At 43.5% G+C, this 17,087-nt stretch overlaps 1 long non-coding RNA gene across 2 annotated transcripts; it reads left to right on the forward strand.

Annotated features, from left to right (window-relative positions):
- Positions 1 to 1,281: 1,281 nt before the first annotated feature.
- LOC136520658 (uncharacterized) lies at positions 1,282 to 4,409 on the forward strand. Of its 2 annotated transcripts, XR_010775311.1 has the most exons (3): positions 1,282 to 1,910; positions 2,245 to 3,148; positions 4,170 to 4,409. It is a non-coding gene; the product is annotated as an uncharacterized lncRNA (long non-coding RNA). The 2 variants fall into 2 exon arrangements; XR_010775310.1 differs by having other exon boundaries at positions 1,282 to 3,148.
- Positions 4,410 to 17,087: the final 12,678 nt, after the last annotated feature.

The raw sequence follows: 17,087 nt of genomic DNA on the forward strand, positions 1-17,087 counted from the left end.
ATATATATAGATATTAATTAGCTCAAAACGTTAATTAAGTAGGTATAAGAGGAAACGGTACCGTCAAAACTTTTGATCCAAAATTTTCCCTCCCACCCTCGGTTTCCATTTTTTTTCCGTCCCACCTCTGGTTGTAGGCTTGCAGCCGAGCCGGCATAAAACACGTACCCGCTAATTTTTTTTACTATTGGGCTCTTTTTCTGAAGAAAATTTACGTTTTGCCCTCTAGGAGACTTAAACTCATCTTTGGACCCTGGGGTCGGCGCCATGAGTCCTAACGCCGAGGTAACACGTCTCGGCGCCACGCCGAGGTGCTTGGTCGTGCACTACAAGAAATCCTAGGTGACGTTGATGTGGCCAGTACCTCGGCGCCAAAACACATGGCGTCGAGGTCGGCGTCATAGATCTTGGCGCCGACCTCGGATGTACAACGACCAATGCATTGTCAAATCGAAGCCGGAAAAGCCGAGGCCGAGCCCTGCCCGGACTGCCAGCCCCTGCTCGCTGCTGCTCGACTGCGCACTTTGCGTTGGGAAAGCAATACGCAAAGTGCGCAGTCGAGCAGGGCTCGGCCTCGACTTTCCTGGCTTCGATTTGACAATGCATCGGTCGCTGTACATTCGAGGTCGGCGCCATGTGTTTTGGTGCCGAGGTACCGGCCACGTTAACGCCACCTAGGATTTCCTACAGTGCATGGGCAGGCACCTCGGCGCCAAGATCTGTGGGGTCGAGACGTGTTACATCAACGCCATGAGTCCTGGCGCCGACCCGTAAGGTCAAAGATGAGTTTAAATCTCCCAAGAAGCTAAACTTAATTTTCTTTAGAAAAAAGGCTGAATAGTAAAAAATTAGGCACTTAGAGCATCTCCAAGAGTTTGTTATCTCAACTTGGCATCCATATAATTTTGGCAAAACAAGAAAAAATAGCCTCCAACAGTTTGGCAAAATAACTTGGCATCAATAGCAACTTGGCAAATCTTCCCTCCGCGCGCAAATATACGCGCGCGTATACGGCTTGGCATCCGGGGCTCTTCGTTCGCTTAGCGAGGCTCTTCGTTCGCTTAGCGGGGCTCTTCGTTCGCTTAGCAGGCCTCTTCGTTTTGTTAACGGGTTTTTTTATTTTACCAAGTCAAAAATGCAAAACTCTTGAAGATGCATTGTTTTTTTACTTGACATATAATTTTGGGAGTTAGCAAATCACAAAATTTACTAAATAAAATTTGACAAACTCTCGGAGATGCTCTTACCCCGCGCTGACCCCATCTCCCTAACTCTCTCTCTCTCTCTCCAGATCTGCCACCGCCCTCATCTGGCCAACAGCAGTTCCGGGTCTGGCACATCCACGAGCGCCAGCATCGACGATTTCCTTCCTCCCTCCAGCCACATCCTCCGCCGGCATGCCCTTTCATCGCCTGATAAAATTCACTGTCTCGTCCCCCTATTCCGATCTCACCGCGGCCATGGAGCAAGCCTTACAGTCCCCGCCGCCGGAGATCCGCTGCATCAGATCGATACATGATACAAGGCCGTTGGTCCACAAAACTCCGACATCCACCATCCAGCGTCCACCGTACCTCACCGAATCCTGCACATCCAAATCCAAACCATAGATCGACCATGGAGGCGTCGTCGGAGACCTGACCGCTGGTGCAGGGCTGCAGACATAGCCGCAACCTAGGTAACGCTGGCGCTCTGACGTGCAGCGGTTGACAGGCAGCAGCGGTGCGCAGGCCACGGATGAGAACACGGCCGCCCACATGGGCATGAGGCTGGGTGACGCGGAGGGCACAGGCCAACGCCCGGCCGGGGACGCTCGGTCTTGCATCAGTGGGAACTGATTTGGTGATGGCCCAAGCGGAGGTTGACTTCGACAACCAAGAACTACAAGGACAGGCATACTTGCTGGATGGGTAAGAGCACCATCTCCGAGTCTCCCGTACCAAAGTAATAGAATTAGCAGTAGGATTAAATGTACAGTCACAGAGGTGGTGCTTATACATGAGGTAAATCACTTTCCATGGATATTGCGTTGCTGTTTTATTATCAATGTGAAATGCTTGCCTTTCAATACATATTGAATATTGATAGAGTGGTTCATTCGTTCAAGAAGGACCGAACGAGACTCTTTTTCTTTAAGACTTCTTTTCACAATTGAATATGCATACCATCTGTGAATCTTTTTTTTAGTATAATCAAGTTCACATGTAAGCCAAACAATAGGTTAATTCTTAGCAACACTTACAGGTTGTCAGGTTGAAGGCCTTGGGAAATCAGCTCAGGATTTTATCTTGAGGATAACGTTTGTGACCACAAGATTGATAACGTTTATATCTTTATTTATTATTTTTACTATTGGTGATTGATGGTGGAGTGACTTGTTCTAACCATAGTCTGTAAATTACATAAATGTAGGTAGGTTTATTTTGTCACAAAGATTGGTGTCAGCATTTCTTTAGCTAATTTATTTATAGCTCGCTACAATGACATCATTAACTACAGCCAGCAATGTTATGACCTTGCAGTCCAATAATAATTTGCTCCATTTGATTGACCCAATATTTGAACTGTTTTGATCTGATGCAAATTTCAGTGCTAATTTATGTGCATCAATAAGCAGTCCTAATTTCATCAGCACAACTTGCTGAACCTGCTATCTGCTGACATACTGTTATGCCTTTACTAATTACGTTGCCTGATGCATACAGTAGCTACTGCAATTATTGTCTGATGCATATAGCAGTAGTGACCATTTGGTATTGCCATAGTAATCAGTCATAATTTTTTTAGCTTGTATTCTCGGAGCTGACATGGATACTTGATCATATTTTCAGTGCTAATTTTTGTGCACAAAGAGCATGTCCTTCACATGTTTGCGCTGTCAGCATATGAAGGCATGTAGGCAGCAGCATGTAGGAAACAGGAAGCAGCAGGCATCTGAACAGCAAGCATGTATGCAGGAAGTTGCATCTCATGTACACAACGCAAGGCTTCGTTGCTCTGGGTCATGTAAACAGAAAGCCGCTGCCAACATAAGGCACCAAGCTTCTTGGTGCCCTTGTACAATTAACACTAATTTTATTTCTTCATGAATCTTCAGGTTCTTGTGGCAGATATAAACATTGGGTATGAAGATATAGTCAATATTTAGGTAATAATAGCTTCTATAGGAAGAACTTTTTGTTTCTAGGTTAATGTGCAAAGTTTATGCTAGTAAAACAATATACTATACTTAGTAACTGTTCTGTCTGCACCCTGTGGTTATACTCACACTACATCAATGGATCTGTAATACTTTTGTTAGCATACCAATCTAACATGAAATTTTTAATATGTATATGTTTTGTTGTGTTAAGATAGAACAAGAACAAACAGCATAAACATGTTTGCAAACAGTATGTTCCCAGTAACATATTTTCTCTTGTGCAAGATAGCAAAAATTAGCCTGAAATAAACAGAGGAGATCCCTCCAGGAATAGCACTCTGGTTTTGGTGGTAACATGACATCTGAAATGGAAGATCACTCTAGGAATGTTCATGATAGTTACTTTGCTGTCCGAGGCAAATTTATGGTAGTCTTGCTTTTCTATGGAAGATGACAGTTTTTGTTCAGGAAGACTTTTCAATAATAAAGTGAAGAGTACTAATACAATTCACTGTGGAACCACCTTAGTAGCTTACTTGTTCCATATTTTATATATTTTATTTAATGTTACTATTTTGCATGTTGCCTTTAGTACTTCACTTCCTGTGTACTTTAGCTTGTTCACTGTGAGCAATCAGAGTGAACATTTGATCCTGCAAATAGTGTAGGTTAGTTGTGTTGGCTTCTAATTTATTTCCATTCATTTAAGTTTCACTGATTCATTGCTGTAGCACATGGCGAATTTGGAGTCATTCCATTACTAAGCTAAACAGTTGATTTCTACTAATTTAGATCATCTCTACATTCTTATTGCAAATTATTATTGATGTTGGATACATTCCATTAAGCCCAGCAGCTGATAGCAAAATACATTGCCATTGTTGTAAGGAAAAAAATGATCATATAGTAATTTTACTTTTGAATGAATCTGCAAATTTTCAAACCTATTAGTCTTTAGTTTACGATTCTAAAAATATTACAATTTTAGTTACGTGATGCATATAATAATGTTAATGATTCTTTTCAGGAGCAACCTAAAGTTTGAGTGGAGCGCCCGAGTGATGGGATGGTCAACGTCAAGCCAACCTTTGGTGCAGTTTAGATAGCTCATTACATTTGGATGTGATCAAACAAGTGTGTCAGATACCTTGTGTGTTTGAGCTGTGCATGTGTTAAGTTCAGTTTGACATTAGATGGTTTCATTAATGATTTGTACAAACAAATCATATTTTGGTTTAATGGATGTCTAAATGCTTCATTCATCATATATTGTTCAAAAAAATTAATGGCGTGCAATCACTGTTTGAAGCTACCAAACAAAGTGTTGCAATATGAACTATCGACATAATCATTTGGCGTTGCAATATGAACAAACAAACAGTGTCATAGAAAACCTCGTACCAACGAAAAAGTGGGCGTGGCAATAGTCTTCAAACTATAGCAACACAGTAGTAAGTGTGGCAATAGAGGGTCCAAGTATAGCAACCAAATATTAATCGTGGCAATAGAGATGCCACCTCTAGCAACCAAACATTTGTCGTGGCAACAAAAGGTTCCACCTATAGCAACCACCTCTAGCAACCAAACATTTGTCGTGGCAATAAAGGGTTTCACCTATAGCAACCACAAATATAGTGTGGCAATATAGAGCCACCTGTAGCAATCAAATATTTGTCATGGCCAGAGACTTCCACCTATCGCAACCATAGAGATAGTGTGGCAATAGCGAGTCTATCTATTGCAATGCTATTGATGCATGGCAATAAGGTCTATTGCAACACCTATTGTTGTTGGTGGTGCACCTATTACCACTATTTGGGTATGTGGCAATAGGTATCTCTGGCAACACCGGGTGTGTTGCAATAGTTACTATTGCAACACCCATAGTGGTTGCTTATACTATGGCTTGCAACACTACATGGTGTTGTAATAGGGCAAAACCTATTGCAACACCAAAATAACTGTGGTGCAAACTTTAGACCACGGTTACTATAGCAACGCCTCCCAACCAATTTTTTGTGTTGCAATTTTATCTATTGCAACCATTTTTGGCATATTGCAACACTTTTAGGCCGTTGCATCAAGGGTAAATCCTTGTGTGACTCGACGCTGGCACGCAGCAGATTGCTTTCCTTGGAGAACGGCTGCACGTGCTGGAGTCCGACGCCTTGCCATGCACCTCCAACAGATGCAACACGCGGCGACAAGATCGGGAATACGTGCAAGGCAGAGTCAAGCAATCTAAGAAAGCTCAGTCAAGTCGCTTCCTAATTAAATATTGTTATACTCCTAGATATATCCGTATGTCTGTATGATTTCTGTTGGCAGCAACCCGATCGGATACGCAAGATCGTTGCCGCGGATCATGACGGCCAGCAATCAAGAAAGGCGGCCGACGATAAAGCGATGTGGAGCAGTGTTTCTACCAAAGATGCTAATGGGTTGTACAAGCTAACTGGTGTAATCGAAGAGATATAGAAGCACATATTCATCTAGATCTATGGAGCCATGGGATCCAAGCTAGTAATCAGAACAGCAAGACTCCCTCGTACTCATGCACGTACGTGCTTGATATGTGCGTACGTGTTTGTGTTTCCAGGATCCAATTCCAACTCGATGTCGAAAGATGCAGTTCATCAAAAGCTAAGTCATGACCTTTCTTGTTTTAATTAAATATTCCATATAATGTGTCTTGGAATGTCTCTACATCTATATGATGATTAATGTCAGGATCTCGATTGTGCCGCTGTCATCGGCATCGACTCATCGGTGTCATGCACCAACCAGCCTATTGTCATCTCACGTCGGCTGACGCTGATGACACCCGTCGATCCTCATTGATGCCCCCATCGACGGATCCAACCTCGTCGCTATCCACAACGACACTTGGCTCTGTTGATCCCATCGACTGGTGCAGACCTCAATTTTGACTCATCAACAACATAGCCATTGGCCCTTATCGCCCGCTGGAGACAAAGCTACTTGGCACTACTACCTTTTTCGATCAACAAAAGCAAGAAGATCTCGGACTGCGCCTCGCCTCAGTCGGACACGCCCAAGGGCTTCACCTCCCCATGTGGATTGACTCCTTCAGGCTTCGACTACGCCCATTCACCTATGACTCTACGTACTCGTTCGAGCTGTTCAGCAAACCGTCCAAGCTAGTCAAGCGTACTCGTCCGAGCTGCCAAGCCAACCATCCGAGCTGTCAAGCGAGCCGTCCGAGCTGTCAATCTTCATACGTCTCTGATGTCTCTCCATGCTATTTTCTCCATAATTATTCTCCAAACGACTTTTTTCTCCACATATACCATCTCAAAATGACACATGCTTTCTACTCAATAAATCCCCGAACAGTCATGTTGACACTCGGATGTCCCCAGAGATGGCCCTGTCTCCGGCTTCTCCCTACACTACACGAGCGTCTATCCTTTACGTTACGGGTGGTCAGCAGCGGCTCCTTGGTGATGCTTTGTTCTTCACACACGCACACGGGCTCTGCGCTTCGCGTTATGGTTAACGGGCTAGCTAGGGCTAGAGACTCAGCTACAAACTAACTATTCGACATGGGCTAGCTAGGGCTAGAGACTCAGCTACAAACTAACTATTCGAATGGTTTATATCAAATATAAACACTTCATCCAAAAACGAACATAATGTTCATCTACAACTGATCGCCGAGCTACATACGCTATTTCATCACTGTCGATTTTCCTCCGGGTTTCATATATTTTAATTTTACATCATGAACTACCTGTTCTATATATTTTTATTTTAGGGGCCTAGGTTTAGTCAACGAGGTTACGCTCGAGGGACTAGATCTGTCAGGAAGGACAAGAGGATCATCGTCTAGGTGGTCGCACCAGCTGGCACTCAGACTTCACTGTCGACCAACTGGTTGGACCAGTTTGGCTCATGGACTTCATCGCCTGACCAGTTGGTCAGGACTGTTCAACGCTCACTTTCGCTCAGGCATTCACTTCACCGCCGACTAGTTGGTTGGACTAGCTCGGCGCTCATCACCAACCCATTGGTCAGATTGCTCGTCGCTTTGGCTTCATTGACATCTACATTGGGGACTTGCCAGCTATGCTGAGGACTCCTCGACGCTTGGATTCTTCATGCAAGAGTCACCAATTAAGCTTGGGACTCCCTTGGCGTTTGGATTTTGCTATGCATCATTGCTGTGCTTTCAAGTTACTCCATGATGTTTGAATTAGGGTGTTGATGTTGGGTAGCACGTCTGGGGTCTTGATACGCAAATGACATGATGACATTGGCAAGTTTCAAGCTTATTTTCTTTGACCCTACTACAAGATTTATTTCTTTACCTTTCAGCAGGCTCGGGGGCTAAGTGGCTACACTTCACCTAGCGGTGAATGTAGTGCTCTTTTCTTAATTTACCCGTCCTTATTGACTAGATCATGGATGATTCCTCGCAAACGGAGTCTAAGTGGCTACACTTCACCTAAGGTGAAGAATTTTTAAATTTTATCTTGAGCCCCTTACATCCTTCTGGCAAGCCTTACTCACGCAAGTCCAAGGCCTGCTGACCAGTTTGCTTCAATCTTCACTGCTCAGATTACCAGGTCAAACTGGCCGGCTTCGATCTTCACCGCTCTGATTACCAGTCAAACTGGTCGGTTTCAATCTTCACCGCTCAGCTTCATGATAAACTGCTTGGACAGCGTCGCCAAGCGGATACAAGGCACTTAGAGACTAGCTATGGGGGTATGACCCCCAGTATCCACAGGACAAGACATGGGCCGCACCATCAGAGATGGTCCAGCCCACAAAATCAAGGCGTGCGGCGTATGGCACTAGTCGGTGTGCACCGCAAGGCTATAATAAGATATTATAATACCAAGTAGGATATTTTCCTTATAACCCTACCCCCCTAGAGTATATAAGGAGGGGCAGGGGTCCCCTAGATAGCAAATCTAATCATATGCAATACAACCCACCGAAAGACACAGGACGTAGAGTATTACGCCAAGTGGGTGGCCTGAACATGTCTAATCGCTATCTCTTGCATTCTGTGTCACCATTCGGTTCCCTCACGCGCACCTCCACCGATTTATCTACTATAGTGGGCATACCCCTCGATAGACTGCAGGACGTATTTCGTCGACAAATACCAACAAGCTTTATAGCGTCATTGCCAGGGAAGCAATTGGCGTAAAGATTTTAATATTGACCTTGATGTCTACTAACCTAGTCACCACTATCTTTTATGGGCATCAAAAAAGAAACTATGGTTCTCTGGTTCACCATTCAATGTTTTCACCTTCACTGGATGAATCATGTTTATCCTTTCATGCTCCCTTTCTCTACGCTAGTATGTTATGGTTTGGATGTTGATCATACATATTTTAAATTAAGCATGGGGCTTAGTTTTGATGTGATGATCATACTTCCATAAGCTTATTGAATTAAGCGTGGTGCTAGGTTAATTAGCCTATCTTAATCAAATTGGACATGGTGTCTAGTTTGATTATTGAACCGAAACTGCTAGTGTAGACATTGGTTGTATGTATGGACTAACCCTTGTAGGAAATTATCAAATTCACGAGGATTAGTCTTTGAGATGAAGTCATAACTGAGATGAATCAAGGCTTATTTGGTGAACTTTGATTAAACAAAGGTTTAGAATCTAAAAAAGGGGATTTTCTTTGCTAACTGAACAAGAATGCCAACTTTTCATTAGCCTAGCGAAAAAACCTTTAGCTCATAACATCAACCACTATCGTTTCAAAACCTCTTCACTCCAAAATCACCGGTCACCAGGTGAATGATCGGATCCATTTGTACTTATTTTAGCGAAAATTGTAATGAATATATGAGCTCCTAAACAATTTCAAATGGAAAAAAAGTTTGAAACAAAAAAGTTTTAAATCTTGCTGAGTACTACAACTTTGATCTAGGTCGTCTCTATATCAGAGGTCATTTGATTTTTTTTTTAAATTTGAATTTTAAAATATAAGAACTTAAAACATAATTTTTGAACACTGAATGGTTTCAAATGAAAAAAAAAATCATCAACTTAGATATAACGTTTGCCTGTATCTAAATTTATTTGAAAAATTATGAAATTTTAGTATCGTCTCTAGAAATCGATTTGTAGAGACGGGTGGAGTTGGTTGAAAAGCTCTAGCTGTCTTTAGAAATATGATTTTCTAGAAGCACTTGGACTTTCCAGCCACCTCATTTAGAGGGTATATCTAGAAATGGTTGAAAACACTAACGGGCTCTTAGAAATAAATTTCTAAAGACTTGCCTTCCACGCCCACACAGTGTTGGTGCACCTGTGGCCTAGGAAAGTTCTGCGCAACACCTATAAAGCCCCGGTGAGATCAACATCCAACATGAGCTCATGGGAACATACCATTGCTGCACCCGCTCATGTCATACACCCTTCCTTTTTCACCAATAGGGCAATAGGACACATATATAGTTGATTGGGTGAGTGCCGAGAATGGCATGCTGCAAATGTAGACGTAGTAAGGTGAACCAACAATGAAGGTTATGAGTCCATTTGTCTCTCACTTCACCGAGCATAATAAGACTATAAGGGTGTGTTTGGTTGAGCTATACTTTTTGCAAAAGTTGTTGTGTGTAGCTGAGGAATTTAGAAACGCGGCTGTGGCTTGTGGGCTTTGAAGAAGCTCAAAGCCATTTGGTTGCACCGCTTTAGCTTTTTAGAAATGTTGCTGCCAGCGGGTCCTACATAACATCCGATCCCACCTTATCAATCTCTCTCCCTCATTTTCTCCAATGCAGTCGTCCAGTTGCCCAAGGGAGCTTCAGTCGCCGGCCCAAGGAGCCCTGGCGCTGGCCATGAACGTCCCTGTAGGGAGGAAGGGAGGGCGCCGCCAGCCCAAGGGAGTGCCGCTACCAGCAGCCGAATCTGGTCGTTGTTGCTCGAGGGAGGGTGCCGGTCGGGCTCGTCCGCAGATGGGGAAGTGGTCGAGGGGGCTGGGGAAGCCCACTATGGGGACGGGGGCGACACTACGTCGAGCTCCTCTTCCTCGGCATGCTTGATGTCTAGTGCCCCTGATGCTGCCCTAGAGATCGAGCGATGCGGAACCACAGGGGCAGAGCCGCACACTGTGTGCCCATCGCCAGAGCCACGTAGGCCGCTGAGGCCCCGTCCCGCCCCCGCCCTGCGTAGGGCGCCTAGGTAGGTCCACGTGCCTATCGCCGAAGCCACACCCGTGCGTCAGGCCACCAGGATCTTTTGTTCGGATGTGACGAAGAACAAACAGTAGCTTGAGAGGGGAAAAAGAAGGATGAACCGACATCTTCCATAACCAATGGCATGTCAGTAATTTCTTCAAAGTTGCCCTGACTCAAAAGCAGGTGAAAGCATGGGGAGAGGTATTGTTAGTTTTGTACTGTTGACGGTCACTAACACCCGTTTTGACCATCAACATTTCACCCAAAAGCATGATAAAGTGAGATAAATCATGAACACATGTGTTGAATTTTGTTTATAATTCACCTAGTTCCACTTGTACTTGTAGAATTATTTGTATGCAGGAATTATAGCAAAATTTGTGCAAAATGTTGAAGAAAATGGACAAGGGAAGGCAAATGGACGTGGCAGGGAGGCTAGGGGCCCACATGCCACGTCTGCCGGCCCCACCATGGCACCGCCCTGGTGTGCAAAGTGGCATAGCCACGTCACCGATCTATGGGAGCGACTCCCCAAGCCCTCTCAAGCGTTGATCCAATGTCGGTTTGCACCGATGGTCATGATGGAGTGGTCTTGGATCCATGGGTCCACTATCATGGACTTGGAGCCCTCCAACCAACCTTGGAACCACCTTACCTACCAAATTTTGACATGTGCCGACTTCACAACCGCCTTTGGGAGCCAACCAAGGCCCTACGATCGAAAGGCGATGAAATCAAGGGATGTCCGGCGCCCCTACCATGCCTCCCAGCACCCAAGTTACCTCCACCGACTTACTTGACGTCTATAAGTACCCCCTGCAGCAACCGTACTTGGAGAGCTATAAATAGTGGTGTGAGGCGCCATTTGTAAACATCACCATCTCATTCCATCACTCCAAGTAAGAGTAGTAGCTAGGCAAAGCTCTGTAGCTCTACTACTTAGAAGTAGAAAATAGGGAGAGAGTGAGGAGAAGCTTGGAGAAGGGCCAAGGTTGTCGGCATCCTCTTCACTTGTGCTTCGCCAGATGAAGCTCTTCTTCGAGTGAAGTCTGGCATCTTTTGTGTGGTAACTCTGCTCTTTTGCATTACTTAAGTATTATTTATATTATTGTGTTTATTGGTTTCACCGCTTGGTTAGAGTGCTCTAGTCTCATTTCATTGTGTACAGGATTAGAGTAGTGAGTCTATAGATTAACCATGGTGCTTAGGCTATAGCTTGCCTGTGTTTACGGCTAGGCCTCCAGATAGATTATGGTAGGTGGTAGGTGGTGACAGCCCTGTCCATCCTCTGTATTCCACCATGATAGGTCTAGTTATTAAATCATAGGGCTCATGGTAGACCTTGTCTAGTTATCCCTTCTAGTTGCTAGGCGGGCTGTGCCCCGAAGTAAACAACTGTGATATAGTATTCCCTAATCTTGCCTTAGTTTAGAGAAACCACATATATCCTCTCTGACTATTATTTTACCCTTGTTCTATCCTTGGATAAACTTAGTTCTTACACTAGATCACTTCACATTCCCCGTGGCAATTTGATACCCTAGAATACTCCCGGGTGAAAGCTACATTGACATCCGTGTGCTTGCGGATTTATCTGTTTGCCATATCTAGTGTCAACAAGCTTTCTGGTGCCATTGCCGGGGAACGGTAGCTGTTCTAGTTTAGAACCAAGTCATCCAAGTATCTTTTATCCTTTTTGTTTCATACCATGGATTGCATTCCTATCATTCAATGTGCTGCTCCAAAGGGTGCTAGTTTGGAGCCACCTCCATCATCAAAACCTATCCTCACCTAATAATCTAGGGAAAAAGATGACAACCCGTATGCTCACCTGTGAGAGTTCAAGCAAGTGTGTTCATGCCTTCACATTTTGGGCATGTCACATGAAACCCTTAAGTGGAAGCTATTTCCATTCTCTTTGACAGGATTAGCCAAACTGTGGTATACTCGAACCATATAGAGTGCACAATGAGTCAGAAGTTCTTTGAGCCAAGTTTTGCTTAACCTTCTTCCCCATCCCCAAGTTGGTAGTCTTTGAAGAGAGGTCCTAACCTTCAAGCAAAAAGAGAAGGAATCCCTAGGTGCCACATGGGCACGCTTGATGGATCTCTATTCATCTGGCCCTGATCTTGGTATACCCAGTCCTATCCTTCTACAACACTTCTATCTAGGTCTTAGTGAGGAATCTACATAATTCCTTGACATCGCTTCAGGAGGAGCCTTCTTACATCTTTCTAATAGTGAGGGGAGAGCTATCCTTGACACAATCCTTGAAAACTCTCCCTACACCGATGTCCATGATGATTCCCCTAAAGAAAAGGACATTCTATGCCCCAAGCAAGAAGAAGTTTCAACATCTAAATCATTGCTAATTCCATCTAAAGCTTTAGCTGCTGACCCAATTCCTGGACCATTACTAGGTACACCAAAGGAAGAAGAAATTCATCCTTTGGAGCTTCCTTTTGAATTCAGGGGAGGATCTCTCTCCTGATGTTGAGAACACCTTCAATCATCTAATCCAACAGAGATCTTTGGCATCATTGACCCAAATCATCATCTTCCCTATTCATCTCATGATTTGGTTGCCCAAGAGCCCCTCAAATCAACATCATCTTCCACCTCAGACTTCAATCTCTCTAAAGGGGACCGTGACGCCTAAGAGGGGGGTGAATTAGGCAACTTAAAAATCTAACTCTGAAACTATGGCCTCTTTTTCTAACCCTAGCAAACCTATGCGAAAGATAAACTATCTAAATGTGCAACTACGGTTTTGCTAGTGTGTTGCTATCTCTACCGCAAAAGGAGTAATACAATCAATGTAAATGCGGAAGCTAAAGAGCAAGGTAGAGATATGCAAACTCCCATCGTTGACTCTGGTATTTTTATTGAGGTATCGAGAAGCGTGCAAGCTTCCCCCTAGTCCTTGTTGGAGCCCCTCGCAAGGAATCCCTCACAAGGGCCAAGCTCTCAGTCGGGTAACTCCATGGATAGCCTCGGGCCTTCCCCACGCGCAAGTGGGCCTCCGACGTGCCTTCTAGCAAGCCTCTCTCGGATGCTCCTCACCGTCTTCACTATCAAGCTTCCGGCCAAAATGTCGCGGGCCTTGTTCCCTCCGGTACACGGTGGTGGCCACACCACAAACTTGGTTGGTGTGATCTCACAAGACTACAAGCCCCTCCGATGTACAACAATGGTGCACGCAAGCACCCAGTGGTAAGAGGTATGCAAACCTCACTAAACACTAGGCCTAAACCTAGAGAAAGCGCATAAGCGGTGGTCTAATCAACCTAAGCACTTCGCAAAGCACCTACACTAATCACCTAATAAAACACTAAGCACTATGCAAATGGAGATCACTAAAATAGTGTATCAACACCCTTGATATGCTTCCTTAGCTCCACCCCTACCAAATGACCAGTTGAGGTTGTATTTATAAGCCCTACTGAGAAAGTAGCCATTGGGGATGAAATCCCGCTTTTCTGCTACTGACCAGACACTAGAGTCATCCTGATCGGACACGTCCGGTCATCCTGACCGTTGGAGCCGCGAACAATTGATCGGACGCTACCAGCATCCGGTCACTTGCCACCGGACGCGTCCAATCGCAAGTTCACCGCTCTGGAACCTCTCTGTACTCGATCAGACGCTACTATCCTGCATCCGGTCGATTTGCTGCCAGCTTCCGGTCGCTTTCCGTCAGCGTCCGGTCCAGCGTCCGGTCGCTGCTGTGAGCTCATTTCTTCGCGATCTTGTATGCGGCTTGGTTCCTATCTTCATGCTTGTACTTTTCTTGATATCTTGGGTCTTCTCTTGTGCTCCTAAGGTCTTGCTTAAGGTGTTGATCATCGGATCATCACATCGCCTTTGTCCAAGTCACATCTTGCATCCTATTGAACTACAAAATAATCACATGTAAATTCATTAGTCCAATTTGGTTGTGTTGGTCATCAAACACCAAAATTCAAAGTAAATGGGCCTAGGGTCCATTTTCCTTACAATCTCCCCCTTTTGGTGATTGATGACAACACGACCAAAACAAGCAAATAATAGAAATTTTGAATTTAAAACCTATCTACTTGCTAGGATGCAATGCAAGGGGAAGGTTATATGATGCTAAAAGATACTACTTGTAATACTACATAAAAACTTATCTTGCCCTTGCAAATATCCCTATGTGGTATTATGGATTTAAGCCTTGCTTCCTACAAATTCTCCCCATTACATAGGCTAATCAATAATCCACTATCCTCCCTTTCTTGGACCATTACTACAAATTAATGCTTGCATTTGGTCCTCTAAATTCTCCCCCTTTGGAATTAAACACTAGAAAAGAAAGACATTAGTAGCATAAGGGAGGGTCAAACTTTGTGATCCTTTGAGTGTAGAGTGAAGTAGATCACAAAATTTGACTCTCACATTATATAGACTAGGCTCCCCCTAAATATATGCATACATATGATAGAAGGCAAAGCATATGCATAATTGGCAAAGTATTGCACAAGGGAATTTAATCTATATAATGCACGGAGAAAGCATATAAATATCAAAATGAAATCAACATGATGATATTGGTTTAGAAATACCACATGTAGAAATCAATTTGATTTCTACCACTTGCAATCGGTGGTGGATATTTGAAGTATGATGCTTAACTCCGGGGACTCCATTTTCCTTGCAATGAGACTACTGCACACATGATAAGCTTAAAAAGGTGTTAGTCTCAAATCATCCAACTTGTAGAGTAACCCCCCCTAAATTTGTGCACACAAGTATGGAATACTTGTAGCAAACATGCACATTGATTTTAGAATAAAAAATACCACTTGAAAGATGACATCACATGAATGTGAGTCATTTTTAAGGCGATATTTCGGGAGAAATTATCTACAATTTAGACTTTGGCACATATTAGATGAACAATTGAAGGACAAGCTATGTGTCGTGCTCCTAAACAAATTTTAAACCATGTAGGATTGCTCCAAGGAATAAGAATGAAAACGAACAAGCCTACAATATGACATACCTAGTGTATGCATGACAAAATATATAAGAATGCAAATGCAAACCTAGGCATGAAGAGTAATTAGATGCTAAAAGATACCAATTGTAGGAAAATTTAAATCTAATACCAATTGAAGTAAATTGAATCTAGTTACCTAACATGGGAAGGGGAATTTGGGTCCATAGTATTCACTAACCCACTTGGCAATGATTTTGTCCATCATGATGCACCCCATGAAATGCATCCATTCTTTTGCCAAGTCTCCAAATTCCGCTGATGTCCATTGGACTTCTCACTTCCCTTTCGGGATCCAAACCTTCTTAGTGCTCTTCATGTTGGAGATGATTTCCTTTGGCACCCAAAAGCAGTTTGACCCCATTGTTGGCTTGCTTGTTTACCTTGATGGCCACCACCTTGTCATTTTTCTTCTTCTTTAGCAAGTATGGTGTGGAGAGCTTGCTTGTTTGCTTTTTCTCCTTCTTCTTTGCTCCACCCCCATGCTTCACCTTGCACTCGTAGGACTTGTGGCCTTCCTTGTGGCACTTGTAGCAAACCACTGGTTTGTCCTTCATCAAGCTTCTTCACTCCCTTGATGGTGTTATCTTGATGAAGTTGGGCTTGCTTCATCTTGCCTTTCACTTGAGTCAAGTCCTTGGTGAGGCGAGCTACTTCTTGCTTGAGTTTTCTCATTCTCCTTTGCAACCTCTTTTGTGCATGTATCTACAACAACTTTCTCAACACAAACTTGGTCGCACAAGGATGAGTCTAAACATAAATCATTACAAGAAGTAGAGGCATCCTTTTTAGACATGTTAGAACTTTTCTTTTTAGATGCCTTGGTGGGGGTTGTGCTAACAGCTTTAAGATTAGCAACTTTATTAGTTAGCTCATCGTAATGTTTGCACATGATTTCCTATTTTAGCAAGCAAACTTTTATAAGCATCTTGTGAGCTAGCTAACTTTTCTTTTAATTTTTCATTTTTCTTTACAAGTTGCTCATCATTGATTGTGCATGCATTTGTTGTTGCACTAGCCTCAAGTTGCTCAATTTTAGTAGATAGTTGAATATTAAGATTAGCAAAATTCTCATATTGTTCAAGCAAAGTTTTGTATGCTTCTTGTGAACTATCTAGCTTTTCTTTAATCTTTCTGAGCTTCTTTTGTTGACTAGTGCAAACTTTAGCATAATTAAGATTTTGTTGCACAATTTCTTCATAAGAAGGCATTTCATCATCACTATCACTCTCACTAGAGGATGAGCTTTCGTTACCTCATGCCATAAGGCACACACAAGAAGAGCTTGATGATGAGTGCTTGTGCCCTCGCCACTTGTGATGGTGTTCTTCTTCACTTGAAGAATCATTCCATGACATTATTGATGTGAGGGCTTGGTTCTTGCATGCCTTCTTCTTTATCTTAGGTGTGGGCTTGTTTGGACAAACTTCCACAAAGTGCCCCAACTCGCCGCATCCATAACATCCTCTTTTTCTTTGCTCATTTCTTTGATTGGTGAAGATGATATCTTGAATTTGGATGGGCACACCCTTGACATTGAGCCTTTGGATCATCTTCTTTACCTTGTTGATAAGTTTGATTAATTCTTCATCAAGGTCGGAGGTGGAGGAGGAAGATTGATCATCATCACTTGAATCTTCATCATCATCATCCTCATCTTCTTCTTCTTCTTCACTTGAGGAGCTTGACCTTGAGCTTGTCTCAACTTGCTTGCCCTTCATCTTCTTCTTGCCACATGCAAGAGATTTGCCT

The sequence above is a fragment of the Miscanthus floridulus genome, chromosome 18, assembly GCF_019320115.1.
Source record: "Miscanthus floridulus cultivar M001 chromosome 18, ASM1932011v1, whole genome shotgun sequence".
NCBI classification, from domain to species: domain Eukaryota; kingdom Viridiplantae; phylum Streptophyta; class Magnoliopsida; order Poales; family Poaceae; genus Miscanthus; species Miscanthus floridulus.